This window comes from Pristis pectinata, chromosome 10 (genome assembly GCF_009764475.1).
Source record: "Pristis pectinata isolate sPriPec2 chromosome 10, sPriPec2.1.pri, whole genome shotgun sequence".
NCBI classification, from domain to species: Eukaryota; Metazoa; Chordata; class Chondrichthyes; order Rhinopristiformes; family Pristidae; genus Pristis; species Pristis pectinata.
The window spans coordinates 19,616,221-19,638,634 of NC_067414.1; positions in this window are offsets into that span (position 1 = coordinate 19,616,221).

Consider the following 22,414-nt stretch of genomic DNA (forward strand, 5'->3'; position numbering starts at 1 on the left):
AACATCATAGTTCCATGTACAGATCCACACTCTAAGCTCATCTGCCTTACCTACAATACTCCTTGCATTGAAATAGACGCATCTCAGAACATTAGTCCCACCACGCTCAACCTTTCGGTTTCCATCTTTGCTTGTAGTCTTAATATCTACTTTCCCCACAGCCCCTCCACTTGCTGTCCTGCCACTCTGGTTCCCACCCTCTTGCAACTCTGGTTTAAACCCCCCCCCCATCCCCCACCGAGCAGCACTAGCAAACCTTCCCGCAAGGATATTCATCCTGGTCCCCCTCCAGTTCAGGTACAAACCATCCCATTTGTACAGATTCCATCTGCCCTGGAAGGGAGCCCAATGATCTAAAAATCTGAAGCCCACCTTCCTGCACCATCTGCTTAGCCACATGTTAAACTGCACTATCTTCCTATTTCTTGCCTCACTTGCAAGTGGCATGGGTAGCAATCCTGAGATCACCACCCTGGAGGTCCTGTCTTTTAACTTAGCATCTAACTCCCAGAATTCACTTTGCAGGACCTTGTCACTTTTCCTGCCTATGTCATTGGTACCAACATGTACTACGACCTCTAGCTGCTCAGCCTTCCCCTTAAGAATGCTATGGATTCGATCCAAGACGTCTCTGACTCTGGCACCTGGGAGGCAACATACCATCTGAGAGTCTCGTTCTCGTCCACAGAACCTCCTGTCTGCTCTCCTAACCAATGAATCCCCTATCACTACCACTTGCCTCTGCTCCCCCCTTCCCTTCTGAGCCAAAGAGCCAGACTCAGTGCTCGAGACCTGACCACTGTGGCTTTCCCCTGGTAGGTCGTCCCTCCCAACGGTATCTAAAACGATATGCGTTATTGAGGCAAATGGCCACAGGGGTACCCTGCACTGACTGCCTATTCCATTTCTCTCTCCTGATGTTCAACCAGCTCCCTGCCTCCTGCAACTTAGGTGTGACTGCCTCCCTGTAACTCCTGCCTATCAACCCCTCAGTCTCCCGAATGATCCAAAGGTCATCCAGCTCCAGTTCCCTAACACAGTCTGTAAGGAGCTGCAGCCGAATGCACTTTTCGCAGATGTAGTCATCAGGGACACTGGAGGTCTCCCTGATTTCCCACATCATGCAAGAGGAGCACACCACTGCACTGGGTGTCATTCCCACTGCTCTACCTGTGCAATAATAAAGAAAGAAAGAGAACTCAATAGACCCTCACCTTAGCCTCCACCCTTTGAATGTCTTTGAACACATTTTTAAGCTAGGGCTAGAACTGATATTTTTCCTAGTCTTGGCACTCATCAACTGCAGCCTGAGCACATGCCAGGGAAATCTTCCAGTCCATTGGTGAGATCCTCCAAGGGCTATAAAACAATTTGGAAGAAAGTTTTTCCTCAAACTACATCAGAAAGCTAGAGTTAGAAATTTAGTATCATTAATGTAAAAATATTTTCTGCTGCTTATTTTCACTTGGGAGAGTGATACCAGAAGGAATGATGACAAACCCCATGCCTCTTTTGGTTATACTGAGAGTTTAAAACCAAACAGAACAGATTTATTTATACTGCTATGGGAGCTTGATTATTTATCCAGCTGCCTTTGATGAAGGAAAACCTGTTTATTCTCTTTTAGAAAAGAGCTTACTGCAATGTAGAATACTAAAGCAAAATTTTAAGTCGATAATGCTTATGTTATGTTGTTTATATTGTTCACTGTTTCAGGGGAAATATTCCTTCCCCCTCAGGTAATACGGATAGGATTGGAGGAAGGAAGGGATATGGAACCAGGGCCTGATATGGTCTGTTTCCTCACAAGGAGGATAATGCTGACATGGACTGTTAGACTGAATGAACTGCTGTCATTTTATAACTTGTGTGGATTTCACTATTTCAATTACAAACTGAAGGGTCAATATTTACTGGGGACATGAGAAGGTTGATTGGAAAGAAGTGGATGTTGAACCATGTGGCACTTCACAATATAAGGCCTAGTTTCAGGTAGCAATGTATTAATATTTGGAAATTGGACTGCATAGTACAGTCTTTTTATTTTAACATTATGCATTGTGAAATCAGTTTAATCCAGAGTATGTTGTGGTTGTGATTGTTTCTGGGTCATATCAACCACTCTAGGATTTTGAACAGCTACTTTTAGAAGGAATCCACACCAAAACTACTGGCATATTTGTTTAGAGAGTTCATTGATGTGCTGTACAGCAGGAGGAAGGAGGAAGTAGGAATACCTCTGCTTTTCCTCTGCGTTTGTCTTTGGGAGCATTCCAATTTGTCATTGTTTGCATAAGAGCATCTGACACATTTTCAGTGACAGACCCCTAGCTAATGATGTTAGTCATAGAACATAGAACAGTACAACACAATACAGGTCCTTTGGCCCACAATGTTGTGCTGACCTTTAAACCTCGCCTAAGACTGTCTAATCCCTTCCTCCCACATATCCATCTATTTTAAATTCCTCCATATGCCTATCTAGTAATCTCTTGAATTTGACCAATGTACCTGCCTCCACCACCACCCCAAGCAGTGCGTTCCATGCTTGAACCACTCTCTGGGTAAAAAAACCTTCCTCTGATATCTCCCTTGAACTTCCCTCCCATTACTTTAAAGCCATGCCCTCTTGTATTGAGTATTGGTACCCCGGGAAAGAGGCACTGGCTGTCCACTCTATCTATTCCTCTTAATATTTTGTACACCTCTATCATGTCTCCTCTCATCCTCCTTCTCTCCAAAGAGTAAAGCCCTAGCTCCCTTAGTCTCTCCTCATAATGCATACTCTCTAAACCAGGCAGCATCCTGGTAAATCTCCTCTGCACCTTTTCCAACGCTTCAACATCCTTCCTGTAATGAGGAAACCAGAACTGGACACAGTACTCTAAATGTGGTCTAACCTGAGTTTCATAGAGCTCCTGGAACACCATTTTTCAATGCTACTGACATAGGTTGGAGTTCAGGAAATGGATGTTGTCAGCCTCAAACAAAGATATCTTTAGTGCTCCACAGTCCATTGCAATGCCTTTTAAAAGACCACTCACTCACATGGGTTACCCCAGGCCTCCAGTTTCCTCCTTTTTCCCAAAGACATGCTGGTTGGCGGGGGACTTATTGGTTACAGTATATTATCCCTAGTGTAGATGGGCAGTAAGAGAATCAGAGTGGGGTTGATGGCCATGAGAGAGATAATAGATTGCAGGGAAATAAATGGGATTGGTTTTGAACTGGCATAGAATTCATGGATTCCTCCTATACTGTAAGAAAATATAAAAAATATAATACAAAATGTCCCCGTGGAGGTTAAGGCCATTCACACCCTCCATTTCCTAGCCTCTGGATTATTCCAAATGTCCAAGGTCATATCTCACAGTTTGCTACAAATTGCAGGTTTAGAGAGGTTGCAGTTGTGCCATACACCAGATGATGAGGATGTGCCTTTGGAAGCATACAAACTTGCCAGCACCACTGGCTTCCTCAACAAGCATGCTTCTATCATAATCCAGACCCCCTGGCAGAACCTGGCACTCTTCATGAATTGAGAGGGCTTCAAATTGTTCCACAACCAAGTGGTTGTTGATGTGCAAAATCTTCTTCTGGTCATGCCATTCATCCCTGAAGCTCACACATCCTCTTTGTTCAAAGCAAATCTGCTTTGTCAGATGTCTTTAGCAATGAGAACTGTCCTAAGTAATGGAACTTCAGTACCAAAGCTCTCCACTCCTTCCATGGCTTCTGACACCTGTATATACTCTGCCACTCCTGCTGACTGTTGCTACAATGAAAGCCATAACCAGGATAGTTATTGTACACTGTATACTACAGAACACAGCTACAGAGGCGCTTAGTCATTGCCCAAGGTAATGTAGCTTGGAGGGAAGCACCATACCAATAGGAGGAACAGGAACACTAGGAGGGAGGGAATATCTCGCCATGCTATCAGACACACTTAACTAGCCGGAAGATTCACCCATAGAAACAGAACATAACTGTCATCCATCGTTTTTTGGTAAAAAAGCTCCAACTATGCCATATGTTCCTTTCTAGATAAATACTGCACTCCTGTTCCACTCTCTTTCACTTGGGTAGTCTGCTGATGTCTGATTTGGACTTGCAGAAGAATTTTTTTCCTGTGATGGCCCACCTTCAGATTGCTGCATCTCTCCATGTGAAGTTGCAGTCTGGGATAGCTGGTTGAGTGTGTTGCCTGAGAGGGAATGGTGGGAAAAAATGCTAATCTCCTGAGGAGGAAACAGCACTGTTAGGATCCACAATATCAATGGACCCATCAAGCAACTGCGATAATGAAGTTCTGATCTTCTGGTCTCCCTTTGTTTCAACCTCCAGACCTGTGCCAGATGTGGCTGGCACATCCAGCATCTTAGTGGTCAACTTCCTGCAGCGTTACTCTTCCTGACCAACAATCTGCTCCCATCGGACCTCAAAGGACATCCCTCTGTTTCTGCAGAACAGCAAACTTCATATGTGGTATCTCACTATTCTTGGAGAAAGCAAGCAGGTCTTGGGTAACAGGGAGCAGAGCTCTAATTGGATCAGACTCGGCTTAAATAAAGGGATTCAGACTTTGGTTGGCCTCTGCCTATACCTCTATGACAGCTGCCATCGATCCAGTAGCTGCTGTGGAATGGGATTGCTCAGATTCTTGCACAAAAGAGAATGTCCCATAGTGACACTTATGGTCTCCTGGCTAGATGGACTCCACCAGCTCCCTTCCATCTCTTGGTGTATCTGCCACAGCCTCCCTTATAAATGATATTTTATCATTCCTGAACTAAAAATTCAGAGGCATGAGTTAAATCCTCCCACAGCAGCTGTGGAATTTAAATTCAGTTCATAATTTGGAATTTGAAGAGATAGGATAAAACACCATCAAATATTAGTGATGACCATGAAGACCACTGGATTGTCATAAAAAACTGATTTGGTTCTCCAATGCCCTTCGGAGAGGAAATCTGTTGTCATTGCCCAGTCTGGCCTACATGTGACTTCAGACCCACCTCTTGTGGTTAACTTTTAAATGCCTTTTGAAGTGGTCAAACAAGGCACTTAATTGTAGCATCACTGTTACGTTCAAACACAGATGAAATAAAGCCAGACACACCATCTGACATCGACGTAGGCACCAAATTTGGACACAGCTAAGTCAATCTCAGCCTAGACGACTCTGAAAATTCCTTCTTACAAACATCTGGAGACCGATGTCTAAATTGGGGGAGGTGAACCACACACCTTTAAGTTACAGACAATGTACCAGGTTCCTTCATCACAATGCATGGGAACATCTTGTTCCACCAGCAGGACAGACCCACCAAAGGACAGCACAGTAGTATGCAGCACAGGAGGGAGTAATCCCTGAAATTCTCAACTCCAGGCCCTGTGAAGTCTCGTGGTATCAGAAACATGGGCAAGGAAACCTCTTCCTGATTACTACTGTCCTCCCGCAGCTGATGAATCTGCTCTTCCATGTCAAACAACACTTGAAAGAAGCATTAAAAGTAACCCAATCACAGAATGTATTCTGTATTGGAAACTTCAGTGTCCATCACTAAGAGTGGCTTAATAGCACCACTACAAACTGATCTGGCCAAGTCCTGAAGAGTACAGCTGCTGGACTGCATCTGTGGCAGGTAGTGAATTAACTAGTAGTATGTAAACCTACTTGACCTCATCCTCACTCGTCTACCTGTGGCAGATGCATCTGTCCATTACAGCATTGGTAGAAGTGACCACCTCACAGTCCTTGTGGAGATATAGTCCCATCTTCACACAGAGGTCACCTTCTATTGTGCTGTTTGCCACCAAAAATATGTTAAGTGGCACCCATGAGGCACTGTGTGCCTTCTGCAGAGAAGAATTGTACATCACCACAGTCTGTAATCTCATGGCCTGGTACATCCCTCCCTTTACCATAGAACCATGCCAGGAGATCGACCCTGGTACAGAAAGGCATGCTGGGAGAAAATCAGATACATCTAACAATCATAAGGTGCCAATCTAGTGAAGCTGCAAGACAGGACTATATTTGTGCTAAACACAAGAAACTGCATGCAATAGGCATAGCTAAGAAATCTTGTAACCAATGGATTAGATTGAAATTCTGCAATCCAACACATCTAGTCATCAATGGCTAATAGGAGGAAAAGGCTCCAAGAACATCTTCATCCTCAATGATTGTGGGGCTCAGCATGTGAATGCTAAAGGAATAGCTGAGGTATTTGCAACCATGTTCAGCCCAAATGCTGAGCAGGTGATCTACCTCAGCTTCCTCCTGAGATCCATACTATCACATTAACCAGTCTACAGCCAATTTGATTCATTCCATATGGTGTCAAGAAGGGGCTGAGAGCACTGGATGCAGCAAAAGTTACGGAACCGGACCACATCCCAGCTATAGTACTGAAGATCTTGTTCCAGAACTAGCTGTGGCACTAGCCAAGCTGTTCCAGTACAATTCCAAGACAGGCACCTACTCAACAATATAGAACAGTGCCCCAGAAACGTACTGTTTAGAAAAAAACTAGACAATTCCAAACCAGCTAATTATCACCCAATTAGTCTACTGTCAATCATCAGTAAAGTGACAAAAGCCATGGTTGACAAGTGACGCTCATCAACAACACTTACTCACTGATGCCCAATTTAGTTTTATCAGGATCATTTGGCTCCAGACCTCATCACAGTCTTGGTCGAAAAGTAGAACAAAGAGCTGAATTCCAGAGGTGAGGTGAGAGTGACTGCTTTGATATCAAGGCAGCATTTGACTAAGTGTGGTGTCAAGGCATCCTAATAAAACTGAAGTCACTGGGTATCAAGGGAAAACACCCCAATGGTTGGAGTCATAACTCACACAAAGGAAGATGGTTGTGATAATTGTCCGAGAGCAACCATCCTAACCCCTAGATATCATTGGGAGAGTTACTCCAGGCAGCATTCAGAGCCCAGCCATGTTCAGTTGCTTTATCACTGACCTTCCTTCCATCCTGAGGTTGATGGTTGTGCAATGTTCAGTTCTATTCACAATTCCTCTGCAAATGAAGTAGCTGATGCCTGCATGCAGCAAGATCTAGACAAAATTCAAGGATGGGTTGATAAGTCCCTGGTAGCATTCCTGCCACAAATGTGTCAGGCCACAATCATCTCCGATAAAAGAATCAAGCCACCTGCAGTTGACTTTCAAGAGTATTACGGTTGCCCAGTCCTCCACCATCAATATCTTGAAGTCACCATGAACCAGAAGCTTAACTAGAGCAAAAAAACCGCTGCAGAAACTCAGCAGGTCGAGCAGCATCTGTGCGGGGAAAGGAATTATCGACATTTCCGGTCAAGACCTGCATCAGGACTGAGTGTGGAGAGGGAAGATAGCCAGTATTAAGAAGAAAGGGGGAGGGGTGAGATAGGGGCTGGTAAGTGATAGGAGGGGTGATAGGAGAGGTGAAGGGTGATGGGCAGAAGGAGCCAGTTGGGGGAGGGGGAGGGATGGAATTGGGAGACAGAGGCTGGAGGGTGATAAGCAGGGACACAAAGGCTAGAAGTGTTGAAATCTGATGTGGAAGGTGATAATGGGAACCCTTAGGGAAAAGATGAAATGTAGATGGAACCAGATTGGGAAGGAGATCTAGTGGTTGAAGTGTGTGGGTGGTAGGTACAGTACATGGAACTGGGGAATGAAAACGGGTGATAGGGGGCTGGAGGGGGGTATGGGAAAGGGAACAAAAAGGGGGAACCGGAAGGAGAGAGAGAGGGTTACACATGAGGTAAGGGTTACCTGAAATTGAAAAATTCTGTGTTCATACCATTGGGTTGTAGAATACCCAGCAGAATATGAGGTGTTGTCCTTCTAGTTTGCATTGGGCCTCATGCTAGCAGTGGGGAAGGCCAAGGACAGACAGGTCAGTGTGGGAGTGGGAAGGGGAATTGAAATGACATGCAACTGGGAGCTTGGGATGGTCATTACAGACAGAGTGCAGAAGCTCTGCAAACCAGTCACCTAGCCTGTGCTTGGTCTCACCAAAGTAGAGGGAGGCCACATCGGGAGCATCGAATGCAGTGGATGGGTTTGGAGGAGGTGCACATGAATCTTTACCTCACCTGGATGGGCTGTTTAGGTCTCTGGATGATGGTGAAGGAGAAGATGTAGAAATAAGTGTTGCACCTCCTACGGACCAGGCACATAAACTCAACTGGACCAGCCACATAAAGACTATGGCTATGAAAGCAGATCAGAGGCTGGGTGTCCTGTGTCAAATGATGCACCTCCTGGCATCTCAAGAACTTTTCCACCATCTAAAAGCCACAAGTCAGTAGCATGGTGGAATACTCTGCACTTTCCTGGATGATTGCAGCAGCAACAAGTCTCAGGAAGCTCATCGCCATCAAGGACAAAATAACCTGCTGGATTGGTGCCTCATCAATCACCATAAACTTTTGTTGTCTCCACCACCAGCACAAAGTAGCTGCAAATGTGTAGCACGTCCAAAATGCACTGCAGTTACCTGCCCAGACTATTGTGACACCAATTCCCAAATCACAATCAGTTAAATTGTAATGATAAAGTCAAGAGCAGTAGGTGAATAGGAACACTACCACCTGCAGGTTCCCCTCCTAATTGCACAACACCCTGACTTGAAAATATATTGCTAGTTCTTCATCATTGCTGGATCCAAATCCTGAAACTTGTTACAGCACTGTGGGAGTACCTTCTGAGGGACTGCCATGTTTCAAGGAGATAGCGTATCATCACCTTCTCAATTGCAATTGGGGATCGACAACAAATATTTGCCTTGCCATGGATGCCCAGATCCCAAAAATAAATTTGTAAAATCTCATCTGAGTCCACTGGGGCATTGCTAGTTTGAGTCACCAAAACAGTTACTCCTGACTACATCCCGCCATTGCCAGGTAAATCTTCCAATGCCACACAACCCACTAATATACCTATATTTCACCAAACAGTGCCATTATCTAAGTTGGTGCTGGGCAATGTCAAGCACAATGACATTTTTGGCCCTCATCTTTGCGACACTGTTCAATAAGAGCATGGATGTCATCTACTTCTGCACCACTTTCCTGCTTTTATCCTTTATCCCTTGGTTCCCTTAATATCCAAAGACCTGTCAATCTGTGTCCTCTTGGGTAGAGAATTCCAAAGGTCCCAAAGGAGAAAAAAATTCTTCATGTCCCTATGTTGAATGGCTGACTCCTTAGTTTGAGGGCTCACCTCTTTCCTTGTTCCTATTCCTCTTCCTCCTCCTGTTTTGAACTTAGGATATCCTGCAAGTTTAGGTGCACAATGAAGTTCTGTGCTTGGTTTTCTGGGGATACTGACCAGCTCACATGCACATTAGAGACTTCAGAAGGGGGTGGATTGATGGGGAGGGAACATAAAGGATGAGCCCACCATGGAGAGTCATAGAACAATAAAGCACAGATACAGGCCCTTTGGCCCAACCACTCCATGCTGACCATGGTGCCCACACAGCTAGTCCCAATTTCCTACGTTTGGCCTATATCCTTCCAAGCCCCACCCCTCCATGTACCTATCCAAATGCTTCTTAAACAATACTATTGTACCTGCCTCAACCACTTCCTCTGGTAGCTCATTCCATATACTCACCATCCTTTCAACGAGCTATGCACTTGTAGTCCTAGGTCCCTCTGTTCCATTTCACTCCCTAGTTCCCTCCCATTAATAGTATAAGTCCTACACTGGTTTGACTTTCCAAAGTGCATTGCTTCGCATTTATCTGTATTGAAATCCATTTGCCGTTCCTCAGCCCACTTCCCTAACTGATCAATATCCCCCTGCAATTTGTGAGACCTTCTTCACTATCAACAACAGCTCCTAATTTCGTGTCATCCACAAACTTACTGATCAAGCCTTGTGCATTCTCGTCCAAATCATTTATATAAATAACAAATAACAAGGGTCCCAACAACAAACCCTACGCTCACCACTAGTCACCGGCCTCCATTCCGAGACATGAAGAATTTTTTTCTCCTTTGGAACCTTTGGAATTCTCTACCCAAGAGGACGCAGATTGACAGGTCTTTGGATATTAAGGGAACCAAGGGATAAAGGATAAAAGCAGCCACCCTCTGCTTCCTATCTCTGAGCCAATTTAGAATCACCTAACTAAGTCTCACTGGATTCCATGGGACCTAACCTTCCAGACCAGCCTACCATGTGGGGCAATACACACCAAGTGCTGGAGGAACTCAGCAGGTCGGGCAGCATCTATGGAGGGAAATAAACAGTCAACGTTTCGGGTCGAGACCCTTCATCAGGACTGGAAAGGAAGAGGGCAGAAGCTAGAATATGAGGGTCGGGGGAGGGGGAGGAGCACATGCTGGCAGGTGATAGGTGAGAGGGGGAAGGTGGGAAGAGGGTTCTACCAGGTAGAACCTTGTTGAAGGCCTTGCTAAAGTCCAAACAGTAACATCCTCTGTCTTATCCTTATATACCCTTTTGGTTACCTCTTCAAAACACTAAAAGATTCGTCAAGCACAACTTTCCACACACAAAGCCATGCTGACTCCTAATAAGATATTCCGAGAAACAACCTTCAACCACCACCCTCTGCTTCCTACCTCCAAGCCAATTTTGAATCCACCTGACTAGCTCTCCCTGGATTCCATGGGACCTAACCTTCCAGACCAGCTTGCCACGCAGGACCTTGTTGAAGGCCTTGCTAAAGTCCAAATCGACAACATCCACTGCCCTACGCTTACAGTATCTATTCTTTTCGTTACCTCTTCAAAAAACTCTAAAAGATTCACCAAGCACGACATCCCACACACAAAGCCATACTAACTCCTCCTAATTAGACATTGTCTATCCAAATGCTGGTAGATCCTGTCCCTCAGAATTCCCTCCAGTAACTTCCCTAGGACTGATGTCAGGCTGACTGGCCTCTACTTCCCTGGCTTGTCCTTGCTAACCTTCCTAAATAATGAACAACATTTGCCACCTTCCAGTCTTCTGGTACTTCACCAATGATTAACAATGAAGCAAATATCTCTGCAAGGACTTCTGCAATTTCTTCTCTAGCCTCCCACAAAGTCCGTGGATATATTCGATCAGACCCTGGAGATTTATCCACCTCAATGTGCTGTAAGGCTGCAAATACCTCCTTCCTGGTAATATGAATTTTCTCCAAAACGTTTCCACTTGTTTCCCTTATCTCTTAAGCGACCATGATTTTCTCTTCAGTACACACTGAGGAGAAACGTACATTAAATATCCCACCCATCTCCTGCTGGTCGAGACATAGGGAGCCCTGCTGATCTCTAAGGGGACCTACTCTCTCCTTAGTCACCCTTTTACCCTTAACATAGCTATAGAATCTCTGGATTTTCCTTAACCTTACCTGCCAGATCCAGCTTATGCCCTCTCTTTGCCCTCCTGATTTCCTTCTTAAGTGTAGTCTCAATCTTTTTATAATCACCAAGGGATTCACTCATCCCGGACCTCCTTAACCCAATGTATGCTTCCTTCTTTTTCCTGACCAGAGCCTCAATATAGAACATAGAACAATTACAGCACAATTCAGACCCTTCACCCCACAAAGCTGTGCCGAACATGTCCCTACCCTAGAAATTACTAGGCTTACCCATAGCCCTCTATTTTACTCAGCTCCATATACCAATCTAACAGTCTCTTGAAAGACCCTATTGTATCAGCCTCCACCACCATTTCCGGCAGCCCATTCCACGCACTCACCAGTCTCTGAGTAAAAAACTTACCCCTGACATCTCCTCTATATCTACTCCACAGCACCTTAAACCTATGTCCTCTTGTGGCCACCAATTCAGCCCTGGGGAAAAGCCTCTGGCTATCTACCCTATCAATACCTCTCATCACCTTATACACCTCTATTAGGTCCCCCCTCATCCTCCATCTCTCCAAGGAGAAAAGGCCGAGTTCCCTCAACCTGCTTTCATAAGGCATGCTCCACATCCCAGGCAGCATCCTTGTAAATCTCCTCTGCACCCTCTCTATGACTTCCACATCTTTCCTGTAGTGAGGCGACCAGAACTGAGCACAGTACTCCAGTATCTCTCGAGAAACAAAGGACTGCATATGCTGGAATCTAGATGAAAAACACGATGATGCTGGAGGAACTCAGCAGGCCAGGCAGCATCCGTGGAGAAAAGCAGGTGGTTAACTTTTCGGGTCAGGACCCTTCTACAGGACTGAAGATAGGAAAAGGGGAAGCCCAATGTATAGTAGGGAAAAGCAGAGCAGTGATAGGTGGACAAAAGAAGGGAGGCTTGGTGGGTACAAGTTGGTGATAGGTAGGTGCAGGTAAGAGAGAGTGATAGGCAGGTGTTGGGGAGGAAGGGAGAGCAGATCCACCGGGGGATGGGCCAAAGGTAAGGAGAGAAAGGAAAAAAAAGGTTGAAAACAAAAGGCTAGGAAAGGGAAGAAGAGAAGAGGCATGGTGGAGGTGGGGGTTGTGGGGAAGGGGGTGGGGATTACCTAAAGTGGGAGAATTCAATGTTCATGCCATTAGGCTGCAAGGTTCCAAGATGGAAAATGAGGTGCTGTTCCTCCAGTTTGTGCTTGGACTTCTCCTGGAAGTGGAGGAGGCCGAGGACTGACATATTTCAGTGATCTTGTGGGAGGGGGAGTTGAAGTGACTGGCAAAGGGGAGATGCAGATCGTGGTTACAGACAGAGTGCAAGTGTTCTGTGAAACGGTCACCTAGTCTGCATTTGGTCTCACCAATGTAGAGGAGGCCACACTTGGAGCACCTAATGCAGTGGATGATATTAAGGGAGGTGCAGGTGAATCTTTGTCTCACCTGAAAGGACTGTTTGGGTCCCTGGATGGAGGTGGTGTAGGGGCAGGTGTTGCACCTTTGGCGGGGTCAGTGGAAAGTTCCTGGGGTGGAAGTGGGATGGATTGGGGGTAAGAGTGATCTAGGGAGCCACAGAGAGAGCAGTCCCTGTGAAAGGCAGAAAGGGGTGGAGAGGGGAAGACCCAACAGGAATAGGGTCCCCACATTTCATCCCACCATCCTATGTATCCAACACATCATTCTCCGCCACTTCCGCCATCTCCAACGGGACTCCACCACCAAGCATATCTTCCCCTCCCCACCCCTTTCTGCCTTTCGCAGGGACCGCGCTCTCCGCGACTCCCTAGTTCGCTCTTCCTCTCCCCCCCCCACCCATCCTGTTCCCACCCCGGGAACTTTCCACTGCCCTCGCCAAAGGTGCAACACCTGCCCCTGTACCACTTCCATCACCTCCATCCAGGGACCCAAACATTCCTTTCAGATGAGACAGACATTCACCTTCACCTCCCTTAATATCATCTTCTGCTTCAGTGCTCCAAGTGTGGTCTCCTCTACATTGGTGAGACCAAACGCAGACTAGGTGACCATTTCGCAGAACACCTGCGCTCCGTCCGTAACCGCGATCTGCATCTTCCCTTTGCCAGTCACTTCAACTCCCCCTCCCACACTATCACAGATATGTCAGTCCTCGGCCTCCTCCACTGCCAGGAGAATTCCAAGCACAAACTGGAGGAACAGCACCTTATTTTCCATCTTGGAACCTTGCTGCCTAATGGCGTGAACATTGAATTCTCCCACTTTGAGTAATCCCCACACCCCTTCCCCACAACCATCTCCCCCCCACCCCACCATGATTCTTCACTTATTCCCTTTCCTAGCCTCTTTTTTTCAACCTTTTTTTGACCTCTCTCTCCACTAGGTTTGACCCAACCCCCGGTGGATCTGCTCTCCCCACCTCCCCTGCACCTGCCTAACACTATCTCTGATCTGCATCTACCTATCACCACCTTGTCCCCACCCCACCTCCCCTCTTTTGTCCACCTATCACTGCTCTGCTTTTCCCTCCTATATATTGGGCTTCCCCTTTTCCTATCTTCAGTCCTGAAGAAGGGTCCTGACCTGAAACAATGACCGCCTGCTTTTCTCCACGGATGCTGCCTGGCCTGCTGAGTTCCTCCAGCATCATAGTGTTTTTCATTCTCTATATCTCTCGTCAGCCAAGGTTCCTCAAACTTGCCAGGTTTACCCTTCACCATAACATGCTGCCCCTGGACTCTTTAATATAACACTCTTAAAAGCCTCCCACTTGCCATTCATTCCTTTCCCTTCAAACAGGCTCACCCAATCGACCTCTGCTAGATCCTGCCTTATTCCCCCAAAATTAGCCCTGCTCCAGTTTAGGACCCTAACTTGTGGACCTGTCCAATTATTTTCCATCATTATCTTAAAACTAATAGAATTATGGTCACTGGACCCAAAGTGCTGGCCAACAGGCATATCTGCCACTTGCTCTAATTTCATTCCTCAGGAGGAGGTCCAGTGTAGCACCCTCTCTGGTAGGTCCCTATACTGACTCAGGAAACTTTCCCGGACACATTTCACAAACTCCACCCTGTCCAGGCCCTTACTCTGGGTGGCCCAGTCAATATCAGGAAAATTAAAATCTCCCACTGATACAACCCTATTATTCTTACAACTATGAGCAATTTCTCTACACATCTGCTGCTTAAGTTCCCACTGACTGTTAGGGGGTCTATAATACAGCCCCATTGGAGTGACCCTTCCCTTCTTATTTCTAAGTTCTACTCATATGGCTTCACTGGACAATCCTCCAAGAATGTCATCTCTAAGCACTGCTGTTATGTCCTCCCTTATCAAAAAGTTAACACCCCCTCCTCACTGACCTGTACCTCTGTCATGCCTGAAGCATCTGTATCCCACTAGGTAGATGCTTTTCAGCTGTGACCTCTACTTGCCTCTCATGTCCCTGCAGAGAGGACCCAATCCTATAGCCTTGTGTGGTGATGTGCACAGGAGGGCTTTCCTCCTGTTCTAGTGTCCCTTATTTTTTTGACACTTCTGTCTGAAATTCCAAGAAGAAGCTGTTTTATTGTCAAGCTATGATAAATCAATGGCCAAATCTGTGAGGATGCTGCCAGGACTTGGGGGCCTGAGTTATAGGGAGAGGTTGGGCAGGCTAGGACTTTATTCCTTGAAAAATAGGAGATTGAGGGGTATAAATAGGGTAAATGTATATAGTCTTTTTCCCAGAGAATAGGAACTAAAAACGAGAGGGCATAGATTTAATGTGAGAGTTGAAAGATTTAAAAGGGACCTGAGGGGCACCTTTTTCATGCAGAGGGTGTTGCGTACATGGAATCAGCTGCCAGAGAAAGTGGTTGAGGCAGGTACAATAACAACATTTAAAAGACATTTGGATAAGTAGAAGGATAGGAGGGGTTTAGAAGGATACGGGCCAAATGCAGGCAAATGGGACTAGCTTGGTGGGCACCATGTTTGGCATGGATGAGTTGGGCCGAAGGGCCTGTTTCCATACTGTATTACTCTATGACTCTCTAAATGCATGGTCAATGAATGTGGGTTAGTGAGTATGTGGATGAGGTTGAGGATTATGGATAAGAGGGACTGTGCGTGGATAGGATAAGGGTTTGTGGGGTCCCTGGGGGTTGGGCCAGTGAGAGTGGGGTTTGAGGTGTGTGTTAGCTGTTGAGGATTTTGGATGAATATGAGTTAATGGGAGTTGTGGTCAGGATGTATGTTTTTGAATGCTTGGGGTCAGGGTCCATGGGCAAGTGGGGGTAGGTTGGGATACGTGGTTGTGTGCATTAGTGGGAGTGTGGGGTTAGGGTGTGTGGATTATTGGGGTGGGTTCTGGGTGCATGGGTTATTGAGGGAAGGATCCCAGAATGTTGATTCTTCAGTTGGGGTTGGGTGAATAGGTTGGTGGGGGTGGGTGTAGGTTTGGGTTTGTAGGGATGGAGTCAGGTATTAAGGTCATTAGGGATGGCATTTGTTATGTGATTATTGAGGGAGAGGTCATGTTGCCTGGGTCATTGAAGGTGGTCTGGATGTGTGGGTTAATGGAGTCGGGATGGGTAAATGGATTAGTTGGGAATGGGCCAGGTTGTATAGGTTATTAAAGGTGAGGTCTAGAATTGTGGGTAAACGTGGTGGAGATAGGTGAATGAATTAGTGGGGTAATGTTGGGTTTGCAGATTACTGAGGTCATCTCAAGGTGTATTTGGATACATTCCAGCTGGAGAGAGTTTCATTCAGCAGGAGTTTGCAGTGCTGCAGCTCTCATCCTACCCCATCCGTCGAGGCGATGGTTCTTTTTCTTGCATTATTCCATACTGTGCAGGATGCCACTCCTGAAGATCAAACATGCCCACCTCCTGCCATTTACAGTGGTTGCCTTGTAGTTCCCCCTTGGCCCCCTGCATCGAGCACCTCCCTCCTGGCATGGAGTTCATTGAAGTGTATTTCCAGGAACTATGATGCACACTCCCTCCCCTCTGCTCCTTTACTGACCTCAGTGGTAACTATTGTGCTACTGTTGGGCTGTCCTGCAATGTATCCCTTTAAGGCTGCTGACTGCTGGCAGTTGATTAAAATGCAAATATAAAACCATGTGACCCTAGCTACTTCCCATATAAGGAAACATTTTGTGACAAAAATTCACTTGCACATTTACACATTCATTGCAATTTAAGAACATGATCTTTTTCTACGAAACATATTGGCACAGGAGTACCAGGTCATGGGTTTATAATGCTCCAAAAATGGAACATATGAATTTCTAGTCATAAATGTTTATACAAACTCAAAACTAAATTCAACACTACATTACAGTTATAGTATGAATGCATGTGCAATAAACCAGAGCGATGATGCCCAGTCTAGGGATCCAGGCTCATTACCTCTCGTCAGAAAGCAAAGATCTTTGGGCACTAGAAATCTGAAATAAAACAGAACCCAGAAATAAAAACAGACTCCACTGGACCCAATGGACCCATGCTCATTACCCCTCGTGTTTCTTTTCTTGCCTTATTTACTAATGATTAATATGAAATTAGTATTGCAGTATTTTTAAGACCATGTGAAATATTCACAATGAGGAGACTGCGAACCAGTGTGAAAAATACTGAATCACTGGAGGAATAAAGGAAATATGAGTGAGGAAAGGGAGGGTAGGTAAAAGCCGCTTCTCTTTAATAGGTGTCTGCTGGATTTGAAATTCACCTCCTAATGGAAGAAAAGTCACAACGTAAACTAGACTTGACTAGCAGATGTTAAATAATCAATATTATTTTTCTTTCCTTTCTTTTTATGAGGTTGGAACTTAATTATTTTCTTTGCTTCCCCTGCCTTCCGACTCAAGCACCATCTTGAGCTGAGAGTGACCACAAGTAATCTGTGGTTAAGTGCACCATAGTCAATTGTAGACAAGTCTCAGTTAATTAGGGCATTTGAGGTAATCACAGTGTACATTCAAGGCTGAATGGTAGAACATCATCTGTAGCAAGCTCACCCATATATACTGAACCCATGACAGCAGGAGCTAATTAAGACACAGCTCTGAGGAAGAGCCTTGCGAAACATATAATAATATAAAAAAATCTGCATACAATGGCTGAATCAAAATATATTACAAATACTGTCAAAAGGCACCAGAACAGGGTGGGGAAAGTTTATTACAATATAAATACTGGCTCTTGCTGCTTTAATTCGTGTGTAAACATTGTACAGATCAATTGGTTCTTGCATTTTAGTTACGTTAGTGTTCTATTAGATGGGGGTGGTTGGGGAGGAGCTGGAGGTTACAGAGGATACAGAGCAGATCCCAATGTTCTTGGTGTCCAAGCCTCCAAGAATTCTAACTCAGAATCTGCATGAGAGATCAATGGGCCAGGGTTAATTTACCAAAACTACGTACACACATAAGTTCATCCCTAAGTAGTAGCCCTATACAGTGGTGCATTCTACCTTGACTCTGAAATTTGGTTCCCTGGATTTCAATTGAACCGATTTCAGAAGTAGAGTTAAATATTCAGGTTCTTTAAAATAACATGTTTAATATTTCTGATCTGGATAAATTTTGAGGTAGTAATTCTTTCCCCTAACATTGTGCTCATCTAGAGTATTTTTCATCACTAGAAATATAGAATATAGAAGTTGAAGTACTGCTTATGATCCCCCCCATGACATATCTGTTCTGCCATTCTATAGGATCCTGTGCCTCAACCTCACTCTCTCACACGATTCCGCACTCCCACCCCCCAACCACATCACCTGATTCCTTTAGTGTACAAAAATATATTTATCTCTACCTTGAATTTTCTCACTAACTGAACAACACAGCCTTTGTGGCTGCAGATCTCCATGGATTTTAATATTTCATTATTTGAGATCATACAATTTTATTCTACAGCATCAGATCAATATTACTAAACCATTGTTTCCTAAGCAACAGATTCTAACTTGCTAGCCAACTAGTGCTGCTTTACAAGCTCCAGCATACAAAACTGGAAGGATAGGAATTCTTGAAACTTTTGTCATTGGACCACATGAATTGAATGAGGGGGTTCCCACCCACACCCAGGTATTTACGTCTGTCCTAGCTGCGCATATTGGAAATGAGTTGCATACAGAGGCAGTAATTGGAGATAATACAACTATTTTAGGCTAATTTACAGCCAATATCAAAATCTTAGATTGCTCCTGCTCTTGGTCATGGCAGTCGTTACATTAATCTTCCCTGCTGGAATACTCCTCTTATCCTCATCCAGACAAACCATTCTGGATGTTGTAGTTTTAGATGTAATGCCCATTAAGAGAAGCACATTCAACGCTTTGGAAGGAGAGACTATGGAGACACAGCAAAACATTTACTACCCCTGGTACACTTCCTGCAGCCCAGGACATTGTAATGGTAACCCTTGTGGTTATCATAGTTCCAATCCAATTCATAGATGCATGGGAAAAGATCTTGCTCCATAAATGCACAGCCAGGTCTCAAACTATAAAAATGTGATCCTGCATGCAGTACATGTTTTCAAGGGTACTGCCATGTTGATTCCATTATTAGAAGGGTCTGATGAAATGGATGAATGGTTGTTGGGAGGACAAGTTTATCCTTGGCATCTATAATTTATGATCTCAATATCCCTACACAATAGCATGAGATAAATACAGTCAAACCATGCAACCACCTACTCTCCTCCAAGCATGAGAGGCTGGAGAACTGACTTCATTCTCAGGACAGTTTCATTGGCATGCTGCTGCACAATCCAACAACTATCAACAGGGTCATGTTGTTAGCTGCACCATTCTGCCATCAAATCAGGAGGTACCTGGAGGATAAAGAGGCAAATGGAATTGCAAGAAGAGGAAGATGGCCCCAGGGAGCAAAGTGATGTATAATAGGTTAGATTGGGCTGAGGTTCTGTGATCAAAGATTTCCAGCAGTGACAAGTGTTCTGCTTGTTTCATCTGCAAAAGACAGACATTATCTCCAATTAAGCTGACCATCCATTTATTAGTCTCTGACACAATATCTCCCTGCCACTAAACCCAACAAACGTCATTCACACTAGCAAAGTCAGAAGTCTTTATAGTGAATCCAAATTCTTTGCACAAAAGATAAGATTTAAGCCAAACATATACTTTGTGATCCTATAAGATGTACTTGTTCTAATCAGCAAGGCTTGCTGAGTAGGTGACATTGGACAGTGGAGACCCTTTGAGATGATGGTGGCTTTGGAGCTTCTAAATGAAAGATTGTTGTCCTCTCATTCTTGCACAGTGACCCTTTATCCTGGTTTACTTTCAGAAGTCATTTTAAGATCCTTGGGAGGTTTCACTAACATTTCCTGTGCTGAGATGATCCTAAAACAGACAGATTCGTCCTTACACAAAAGCGTACAATTAGCAGCAATAGTTGACCACTGGGCTGCTTGGGTGTGTTCCATCCTTTGGTAAGCTAATAGCTGATCCGATTGTAATCACAACATATTGTCTTTGTTGCTTCCTTCTGTCCTCTTCACTATTAATTGTGTCATCAGCAAATTTAGCAACTATGCCTTAGGTCCCTTCATTCAAGCTATTTTGCCAGAGCAGGGCTGGAGTTGGCTACAGAGCATATAACATAGTCTAAAGGTTGAGTACGACCATCAATGGTTAGCTTTTGGTATTGATTTGCCCTCAAACTTGTTGGAAGTGTGACCTGATAATGGTTTAACCTACAGCTCCATGACAATGACATACTAGGCTTGAGAAAAAGACAGTGGAAGGATGGAGGAGAGTGAATAGGAATGGGCAAGTTTGACTAGATAAATTGAATGTTAAGTGGTGCACAGGAAGAGAAATGAAGAGAGAGAAAGAACAAGAGATGAGAGAATAATAAAGTCAGAGAGGGAAAAAAATGACATTTTTAAAATCTGTAATACAAATTCAGATTAGTTTATTGTCATATACACCAGGGTGCAATGAAATTCCTTGCTCGCATGGAGATCGCAGAGTAAACAGTATGCATGCTAATAATAAATACAACAATAAATGTGGCAATGAGTGCAAAACAACAGAAAGGTGCCAATGTTGTAGTGCAATCTGAAGTAATGCAAAAAGAAATGCTGAAGTTACAAGTAAATTAACAGAGATAGGATCAAAAATCTGAGAAATGGCAGCATCATTGGGAAGGGGATCTGAAAGAAGTGATTGGTTCAGAAATCTGATAGCAGTGGGGAAGAGGCTGTTCTTAAATCTGGCCATCCATGCTTTCAAGCTCCTGTATCTTCTCCCAGAAGGTAGAAGAGAGACAAGAGAATGACCAGCATGGCAGGCATCCTTGATGATACCATTAGCCTTCCTGAAGATTAAAGTCAAAAAAGTCATTCAAGTTTATTGTCATATGCACAAGTACATGTATGCACAGGTGTAATGAAAAACTTGCAGCAGCATCACAGGCACATAGCATTGTATAAGCAGCATTCACAAGAAAAAACATAAATTAAACATAAATTATACACAATTTTTACAAGAAAAAAAACACAACAAAAAAAAAGCAAAGTTCATTTTAGTGCAAAGTGATTAGAGTGATTATGGTGTTGTCACACTGTAACACTGATTAGGGTTTTGCCATTTGGTTTAAGAACTGAATAGTTGAAGGGTACTAGCTAATCTTGAACCTGGTGGTGTGCGACTTCTATACCTTCTGCATGATGGTAGCTGCAAAAAGATGGCCTGGCCTGGATGAAAGGAAGTGATGAGCCTGTGATGGACTGGGCAGTGTTTACTGCTTGTTGCAGCTTCCATTGATCCAGAACAGAACAGTTACTGTACCAGGCTGAGATGCAATCCATCAAGATACTTTCTGCAGTGCATCTGTAAAAGTTCAAGAGAAACCTTGAACTTTTACAATCCTTTTGAATTTTTGTTCAAGAAAGGTAATGGGGATAATCCTGGGAATTATAGACCAGTGAGTCTTACGTCAGTGGTAGGCAAGCTATTGGAGAGGATTCTCAGGGACAGGACTTACGAGCATTTGGAGGAGCATAGTCTTATTAGAGATAGTCAGCATGGCTTTGCAAGGGGCAGGTTGTGCCTCACGAGCCTAATTTTTGAGGAGGTGACAAAACAAATTGATGGAGGTAGAGCATTGAATGTGGTGTATATGGACTTTAGTAAGGCATTTCACAAGGTTCCCCATGTTAGGCTCATCCAGAAAGTCATGAGGCATGGGATCCATGGAGACTTGGCTGCGTGGATTCAGAATTGGCTTGCCCACAGAAGGCAGAGTGTTGTAGCAGATGGAGAGTATTCTGCCTGGAGGTCAATGCCCAGTGGTGTTCCGCAGGGATCTGTTCTGGGACCCCTGCTCTTTGTGATTTTTATAAATGAGTTGGATGAGGAAGTGGAGAGATGGGTTAGTTACTTTGCAGATGACATGAAGGTTGGAGGTGTTGTGGATAGTGTGGAAGGTTACAACGGGATATAGACAGGATGCAGAGTTGGGCGGAGAAGTGGCAGATGGAGTACAATCTGGAAAAGTGTGAAGTGATACACTTTGGAAGAACAAACTTGAAGGTGGAGTAAAAGGTTAATGGCAGGATTCTTAGCAGTGTGAAGGAACAGAGGGATCTTGGGGTCCAAGTCCATAGATCCCTCAAAGTTGCCGCGCTAGTTGATAGGGTGGTTAAGAAGGTGTCTGGTGTGCTGGCCTTCATTAGTCGGAGGACTGAGTTCAAGAGTTGCGAGGTAATGTTGCAGCTGTATAAAAGTCTGGTTAAACCACACTTAGAGTATTGTGTTCAGTTCTGGTCACTTCATTATAAGAAGGATGTGGAAGCTTTAGAAAGAATGCAGAGGAGATTTACCAGGATGCTGCCTGGATTAGAGAACATGTCTTATGAGGAAAGGTTGAGCGAGCTAGAGCTTTTCTCTTTGGAGTGACGCAGGATGACAGGTGACTTGATAGAGGGGTATAAGATTATGAATGGCAAAGATAGAGTGGACATTCCCCAGGGCAGCAATGGCCAATACCAGAGGACATCAGTTTAACGTCAGAGGAGGAA